Source organism: Drosophila mauritiana, chromosome 3R, assembly GCF_004382145.1.
Source record: "Drosophila mauritiana strain mau12 chromosome 3R, ASM438214v1, whole genome shotgun sequence".
Taxonomy (NCBI): domain Eukaryota; kingdom Metazoa; phylum Arthropoda; class Insecta; order Diptera; family Drosophilidae; genus Drosophila; species Drosophila mauritiana.
Window position 1 is genome coordinate 13,390,596 of NC_046670.1, and position 9,349 is coordinate 13,399,944.

Consider the following 9,349-nt stretch of genomic DNA (forward strand, 5'->3'; position numbering starts at 1 on the left):
AGGAACCGAAACGCCAAACACTCTCACAGCAAATTCGAGACGCGTCACACATTGTAAAATCCTGCGGCATCGGTGTCCTTGAACGTGTCGCTGCCACGGGCGTGCCCCCTTACCACCCCCTCCCCCCTTTATGCCCCACTCCCTTTTCATCCTGCAACGACTCCGTCCGTGGCTGCGACTCCGGCTTTTTTGGCAGCCAGCTTAGCGGCCGCAGCAAAGCCGCAAAACGTCGACGTTCCTCTGGCAGTGTCACGCTTTTCTGCTTGCCACAGACTGTCGCCCGTTTGGGGAAACTTTCTGCGGCAGGCATGCTTTTAATATTGCAATTGGGCTAGCTTAGCTCTGCCCCGAGAGCGCAAAAATATGAAACGAGGGCCGGGCTCCAAGCTACCATCTCCTGGTTTTTGCGACTCCAACCGCCCGTCTCCATCTACCAGCAACCTCAGCTCAAAAGCCGATCCCGAAAAAAGGGGGAGGGAGCCAAACAATTGGAATTTCATCCGTTGGCATTGAAACCCACTTGCTGCTGCAGAGAGAAAAAACCAATATCAGAAATGGAAGAGCAATCTACGTTGCTTGGCCAATATTTTCCTATCAATAGTGTACACATGTGGCCAATTCCGAAACGGTATTAGAAAGTAACCATCGTCTGAAATACTTAATGAAATTAATAGTAATTTCCGTGGCTTGTGCTTAGTAGTTGCTTGATTTCCTTGGAACGTTGTGCAATTGCTTTAATTAAGTGCTTGTTGTACCAGTTTAGTTGGGTCCTTTTTTATGACTCGACAAGAACATATTTTCTCTGTCTGTGCTCGATCCAAGACCTCCTAGATGTGGGCCGTCGCCTTTGCTCTTCGGTTGGCTTTTGAAGTCGCAGCCAAAATGTCTGACATACTGGATAATGACGCGTTGTCAACCTTTTCGCTGGCAGCGGCTGTGAATTTATGTATTTATCGTCACCATCAATGATGTTGTTGCTGCGGCTTTTGTTGCACGACGAGCAGTGAGCCGCCAAGGACACCGAAAGGACGCAAAGGACGAGGCACTCAGCAAAAGGTTCATATCACCTTGAGTGTTTCGTATCTCGAGACTCTGACTGACTGTCACACGCTTAGCTGGCGTGCTTAAATATGGATATGACACAGCCCGCCCGGCTCGATTTGGCCAGACACAACCAGATGCCCTCTCCGCCGATTTTGGCCATAATTCCAACCCTCACGTCGCGTCGAAATCTATGTAAGCGGTTATGTAAATATACAAATGTGCTACAAATAATAAAAGAGTACGTTCGCTTAGTAAAGTGTTAAAAAGTACTAATGAATTGGTTTGATGATTTCATAATTTATGCATTAGAATGTAAGTTATACCTAAATAATTGTCATTGTTTCTTTGATTTAAAGCTCTTTATAGAAAATATTTTGCCAGCTAAAACATCTTATACAGAAAGTGGTGATTGCTAGAAAATTCAAGGCACAATTGATAAGCTTTAAAGGGATAAATCCTCGTAACTGCTGCTATTATTTTGAACGCAGCTGTGTGGGAGTGTGAGTGTGCGATTTTAATGTGGGACCGAAAAACGTTCGTTGATTTATTATGGCATGTGGCGTAGATTTCGTTTGTGATAAATATGCTTTCAAATTAATAACGCTCCGCTCATGAATAATTGGAGGCGAGTCCACGCGTGACATTTGTTGTTTAGCCGGGATGCAACAAAGCCAACAACACAGCCCGAATACGGCAACAGTCAAATATTGAAAGCTCAGGCATGCCATCATGTATTAAATTGGTCTGGCTGCCATGCGAGTGTGTGAGTATGTGAGTGTTTGTGCTGCGACCAGGTGTATGCGGCTTACTTAGCCTAAATCCAACTAGACACACACACGCGGATAACACCACACACACACAGGGAGAGCGAACCACAGAGACAGGACATCCCGAGCATAACAAACATTTTTGCGCTGACTGTAAATAAACAAAAGCCAAAAAGTACAATGGCGGGAAATCCTGATGCGAATGTTCGAATATGGCAAACAGTGAGCGTCGCAGGACCTGCAGTCCTGCAATCCTGCCATCCAGCCGACCAGGCTAGTGACTCCTTGCTAACGGTTGTAGGCCATATCCCCTCGCCCCACCCCACCCGCTGTGCCGCATTATTTATGCATTTCCATGGTCAACATATGTAGTATGTATGGAAGGACGGCATTGTTGTAGTGTAATGTAGGTAGTGTGTGCGAGTCGTTAGGTAGCTAGCAAGTAGTTAGTCCTCTCCCCACATATCCCCCTTCCTGTCCCGCTCTCCCAGTTTTCCTAGCTTTCCCCACTATTTTCCCCATTTTCCCATTCGAATGGGCTGCGGTTGTTGGCTGCGCCTAACATTTGTTGTAACTACCAGTGCATGGCATTGTTAGCGGTAAATTGCACTCATCTATATGTACTATTGGCCCCAAACTCCACTCTCGATGGTCTGGCCATCACTGAGAATAAAGTGCCGATGAAATTGGTCGGCAATTAAGTCAGTTTTCCAACCAAAAATCATTTGCATGCGTCTATTCCATATGAAGTTAAAGCTTTAAAAATACTTAAGGCTTAAGAACTATGAGCTAACATTAAATGTAATGTTATTGAGCAAATACCTTATATAAATATATAAATGTATCTTCTTTTATTTAAGCATTAAATATACTAAGGCATGCTTTTGCATGAAAGTCCCTAGATGCAGCCAAAAACAACTATTAATAAAATATTTCTTGATATAATCGAAGATATTAAACAGAATTCATGTTAGTAGATATGTTCATAGCATACGCTATAAAAAGGCGAATGACCAAGCAATTTTTGTCCGATTTGTGCAGTTCTTTTTTTGCCGTGTGGCTGGTGGAACTCTCAAAATATCAGTGGAATAACAGCAAATAGTCCGCTTTGAGCATGCGACACTGTCAGCCGCAGCAGCAGCAGCAGCATGGAGCACCTAAACCGGCGGCAGTTGCAGCGGCAAAAGCAGACGTTGCCTGCCAGCCAGCTAGCTAGCCAGCCGGCAGGCAATTCATTTTGTTACCTGGGAAAAATTGCATGGCATGGCCATGGCATACCGTCCGACTGCAGGACTCTCCAGGATTGCGAGTGCAATTCGGGGCTGGATGAGAGAAGGCGGGGCGGAGCGGTAGCAAACTGGAACTGGGGGGGCCTCTAAGCTGGCGTACGTGTGCACAATATGTGATTTTTGTTTCCAACGATTTGCACACGGGAGCAGGGGACTCAACCTATCGGATTCTCGGGGAGATTCCGAGTCCCCGATTTCGATTCTGAGTCCGATTCAGATGCGAGTCAGGCCAAGTCAAGCCCGGTTTGGGCAATCACAGCAGTTTTAAGGCTCCTTGCAATCATTGCGCACAATAAACAAACGAATGACGAGCCTTTAACTGACTGCCCATGACCAAAATAGATGGCAGCGGGCAGACAGGCAACTTGCTTAGCCGCACGGACTGCACATGACAGACTCTTTGGTCCTGTAAACATGGACCACATGGTAAAAATTAAGGATGTGCAAAAAAAAAGAGGCTTGGAAAACGAGAAAGCCTGGGAAATTAAGTGCAGAGTTTTAATTAGAAACTGCTTTTCGGGGCATATTCACCGGTAAATTGGGGGTGTCTATTAACTGGCATCGGGGAAATATCTTGCGCCAATTTACAAAAACAGTCATTGAGAGACAGCTGTCTGCCAGCTATGATGTGCAGCAAATTGCGAGGACCGAATAGCTCGGAAAACTCGAGGAAAACTCTGAGGGAAAAGCTTTGGCTTTGGCTTTGCAGGGTCGCCTGCAGTCGCATGTGAATTGCTTGTCTGGGCTGTCGCACCTATGCCGCCCTTACCTTTTTGGCTGAGTACATTTTGCCAAACAACTGCGACTTTCCTGGCCTATTCCTCTATATACGTATATCCATGCCCGGCCATTCCACCTGTGGGCGGGAAACTTGGCCAACGTTGCGTATGAGCAATGCACTGGCACTGTTCATTGTGTGCATACGTGTGGCATGTCGGAGTTTGCCGCTCCGGCTGCTCACTTTGCTGGCTCCACGTTTTCTGCTGGCGGCCCTAACAACCAGTTTGGCACTGCAGCAACCTGACCGCCGTGCCACGCCCCCCATTCCCTGCCGGCAACCGCCCACTTTGCCCCAAAAATCACACAGCACAAAGCCAAAAGTACAAACACACAAACAAACAGGCGCACGGGGGCCACATGGAGCGAAATGAAGGGCTCACCAAATTGAGACTTGGTCATTGGCATCAGAGATGGAACTTGGAACTCGGAACTCGGAACTTGGGTTGGCTTGGCTTGGATTGGCCTGAAAAATGCAGACCGTCAATTTCATAAAGTTATTAAGGCAGAGAAAGAAAACGACGACATATTTCATTGACTGATTTGTGGGTTACCGAGAAAATGTCGTAAGTATTTTCTTACTGAGCAGGAAAAGCTATTGTATTGTTCATTAACGATGTGTTTATGTGAATAAGAATAGCTTTACAAGCTGTTAAGTCTTTTCTTTGGCTTAAAGGGCGAACTTTAATTAGCAAACCTGGTGGACAATATATTTAGTTAAGTGGACTAAATGCTATGATAAAGTTGTTCAAATCGCAAAGTGAGCAAATTATCCTTAAATTAGTTAATAGACTTTAAATAGTCATAATTTATTTGGCTTTTAACGAGCTAACTCCTTAAATTCGTGCTCTGTAAACTTTGGAACTCGCACGAAGTGTCAAAAGCCGGGGCAGAGCATTTTTCAAAATGACTTTTGCGTACGTCGATTTCAAATTAAACTTTGGCCTTTTATGGATGGCAATCATAAAAACCGGGGTCACATCAACTTGCCAACTTGGCGGAATTCGGAGCTCGAGAGTTCCTAAGGCACGATTCGGCGTGACTGAACGGCATCTCTATACATATAGTGGATATATAGATGGACGTCGAGGAGCAACTTGAAGGCATGTTGTTATGTCTATTGTTGTTCCACTTGTTGTTGCTGCTGTCCAGTTGATGCTGCTGCTGCTGCTGCTGTTGCTGTTGCGTTTTGCTGTCGTTCAGCCTTGACTGTCTCATCTCTCGTCTCAGGCGTGCGCTCAAACTGCATTTTACGAAATTTCACCATTCAATTGCCATTCCCAGAACAAAAACGAAAAACAGAAAAGCACAAAAAAGAAAAAAATAGAAGGAAAAGTGGACAGGACGAAGGATAAAGGTTGCAGGGGCAAACAAGCAAAAAACTAGCAAAAGGACATGCGGAGCACTGAGAGTGCAATCGCATGCATGGGCTCGGCAATTCAACCGCCCCCAGCAACGCCCCACGTGCACGCCCCTGCCACGCCTGCCATTTTCAAATGCAATAACAAAAATTTTGCTCGTTTTTGATTTTCAATGTTTTTTTCTTCGTACCCCCCACAAACCCCCCCAGTTAGTCAGCCAGTGTTTTGTGCTGACTCTTTTAGTTTTATGCACGTCGACTGCACGAATTGGCAGCTTGTCTCTTTGGATGTCAGTCAGCCTGTTTTCTGCTGAGCCTTTTGAGAAAAGTGCCATTTAAACTTAAATATAGACATTGGCTTTTTGCAGGGGGGCTTGAACCGGAGGGGGAGGGACATTCCGATTTATAAGCATTTGCCAGTTGTTGTTGATTGAGTGTTTCAATGAAATTATCAATTGTGCCAATTTGGCAACCTTACTGACTTACCTTCGATTATTCGACAGCATTGGGCGTCGATGGATTGATGGCCAAAAAGAGTGTTTTCACTGTTGGCCAACTAATTAAATGCCCCAGAGACAATTAGCCAAATGGTTTTGTCGCATTTTTGTGCCATAATTTTGGCACAGCCGCCGTCCGGTTAGTCGCTAATGGCAAATGAAAAACTAAAATTGTTTTCATATTAACACACGCAGCCTATTCGCATAATTAGTTGGATTGGGGAATATTGCATAATGAAACTGCCATTGCAATGCAATTAAAAGCATATAAATTTTGTGATCCTCGCCGAAATTATCATTATGCAATCCGCATTGCGGGCCGACTGGCTGGCCAGCACAAGTGTACAGCACATGGTTCTATATTGAAATTAAAGAAATATGAAATTAAATTTGCATAAAATACACATAAATGCACTTAATAATAAATCTGATAAAAGGCACTGGCTGGGAGACCGACTGTGGTGCCATTGCAGATGCGGCTCATTAACGTGAATAAATTGAACATTTTTTCTTTTTCGTTGGCAAATTACAGACTTCACACGGCCGGGGACAAGCCGACTGACGACCGTCTGAGCCAATTTATTTATTGGACAACTTTTAACGTTCCAGGAAAGTATTTATCGAGCATTCCGGCCCAACACAAACGCATTCGGGCACTTCTTTGTGGGTCTATTTGTGCAAGGATGACCAATTAACCTGGGGTCCTGATTACGTGCACAATTTATTAAATTTCAGGTTTTCATTTACAGGAGTAGCAACTGCTACTACACATCCAAGATTCATTTTAAAAATATTAAAAAAAATATTTAGAATCGATAGTTATCCGTTGAAGTCATCAATCACTCAGTTGTCAACGGTTCGTATGATTAATGAGGCTAAAAATAAATTACCAAATTTGTATTACACTTCAAATAAAATGAAAATAAGAACTTAAGAAGAATAAGTAATTTAAGTCTGCACCGATTTTCCGTAACTTATTTTTAAAGGTATCGAATTAAAAATTGCCATTGCAAATCGTTTTTACCACTGAATTATTAACTGGTCAACGGTGCGTATGATTAATAAATTATATTAAAGTCAAAAATGGTTGTCATGGCTGTCAAATGAATTCAATTTAATTTCAGAAATAATCAAATTGGATTAAAACCTCTAATTAGTTGCGAATGATGATTATTCACAATAATAAAACTGATCGTAATCCGCATTATCGTAGAAATTAAGAAAAAAAAATCGTTTGATTCTCAACCAATCGTTCTTGAAACTGGCAAGTGGCAGAAAAACAAGCAAGTATAATACAGATACAAAGAGCAAACAATCAATCGTTTTCCTGCCAAATAAGGACCAAGAGGACATCGTTCAGAAAGGGACAAAAAGGAGGAGTGACAAAGAACAGTTGCGATAATTGCTCGTAGATGTTAACGAGACATTGAAAAAGGGTTCTTCGCAGTATAAAGTCATGGTGTAAACAGAAAACGCAATGGATTGTGATTAAAGAAGTAACACTGTTACTAAAAAATCAATATTAACCAACCATTTTGTATTAATTTCAAATATTAACTTACATTCTACGTTAAGTATTTTCCAGTTACTGGCTATGGAAGTTACATAGAACTACGTCGAATACGCCTTTGTGGGTACGTAATCTTTCGAAAGAACGCAAAACGAACTGCAGAGTCACGGCCACACATCATTCGTTTCAGCAATCTCAATCTCAAGTACTTTCAATTCATTTCAAATGCTTCCATTGATACACTCGAAAAACGAAAGCTTTTCCACTCCAACCGATGAAATTCACAAGTCGCATAATATTTAGAGAGCAAGGGCGCTCTCAAACAAGAAACAAAACCCCAAAAGGGGGGTGGCTTTGTTTTTCCGGCAATAAATCAAGTCGGGCTGCTCGTAGGTCTGGCCCCAAACCGAATGACAGCTTATTGGCTTTGGAATCATCCAATCCAATCCGATCCAATTGACGTTGACGTATATCACATTATCATGGCAGCGGTAAAGTCATGATAATAAATGCTGCCATTGTACACGGTTTCAGGTATTTGAAGTGCTTTAAACTGAATTTCAATAAGGGGCGTGGTATGGGATTTTCAATCTCAAGATGCCTGATGAAAATTATGACCGAGCTAGATTTATAACTTTTGTCTAGAATGGCCTGAGTGCAACTCAGAAATTTATTCAGGTAGCAACAATAAATTGTGCTTAAAGAGCTAAAGTTGTAGAAAAACAATTACGTCTATAATGGGTTTGATTAAAATTGAACGATTTTATTTTATTTATGGTCTGAAAAACCTTTTTGGATTATTTTAATATTATTTTGGAAAGTCTGAGCCAAAATTTAGGTTTGGGAAATTAAAATCTTGGGACACTTAAGAGATCTTTTTTGCTGAATTAAAATTGTGGTGAATATTTTGTATATCATACTTATAGTATTTATTTTCATAGACATTTTTCTACTTTTCCACATTAAGACTGTGAAATATATGTGAAATTTAAGTCTACTTATGTAAGATTCTACTGAAATGCACTCGAAGTGTTGCAAGCCTTGCCCATTGACTTCAATTGTGACTCTGGACTCTGGATCATTTAATTATCGAATATTCAACGAACGTTAAGAATTTTAGTTATGCAAATATCTGATCAAAATTATTAATATGCCCCACACCAAAATCGTTCTCTAATCACGGCAGCCAGGTGACTTTGGCCTGGCCGAGGGATTTATAGACACTCTGATATCTCATTTGCCATTCTGCACTCACCGTTGGCCAATCAGTGCCTAATTAACTGGCCAACTGGCCGTGAAGAGGGCATTCAAACGGATCCTGGCCGGTCTAAAATATGCAAGAGGCAATGTGTCAGGGTCAGGACCTGTCTTCATCTCCATCTCCGTCTCCGCCTGCGTCGTCTACGTTTGCATTCTGCCAGAATGCCAAAATGCCAAAATGCCCGAATGCCAAATTGGTCATGCCCGAGTGCTTATCAAATATTGTCAATATGACACACAGCTGTGACATGTCAGCAAGTTGGTATGTGTTTGTATATGTGTATGCGTATCCCCGTTGCATTGGTAATCGTCTTGTGGCCCCCAGGACCTGTGTATATATTTGAAATTATCATCACTTGCTACTGATGACGGGCTTAATTATTGCATCACCTGTTAATGGAAAAATCAGCCAGCTAATTATGCACGCATGCTGCTCAGTCAGGTTGATTTTACTACACCACGGCCACTTAATTGATGGTGAGTGTGCTGCTGCGAAAAGAGTCGAAACAAAAGTTAATTCAATCATAAAAGCGGGCTATAAACTATAAAAAAAATGGGGGGGAGGCTGGGAATCGGAAAAACTCTTCACGCTTACCCATAATTCTGCATAAAGTAAATTGGGAAATGTATGATAAATGACAGGGCTGCAGATCGCAACAACAACAATAATAACAAGAATGCACAACAACAATGAGTGCATGTGGAAGGAAAGAAAAATTGGTCGGTAGGAAAAACCCTGTGAAATATTAATGCGCCGGCATATAAATAAAATAAGTAGTAATTGTGGCTAGTGGAGGGTTCCAGCACTCAGTCCGTTTTTCAGAAGTTCCCCTCGAAAAGGATGA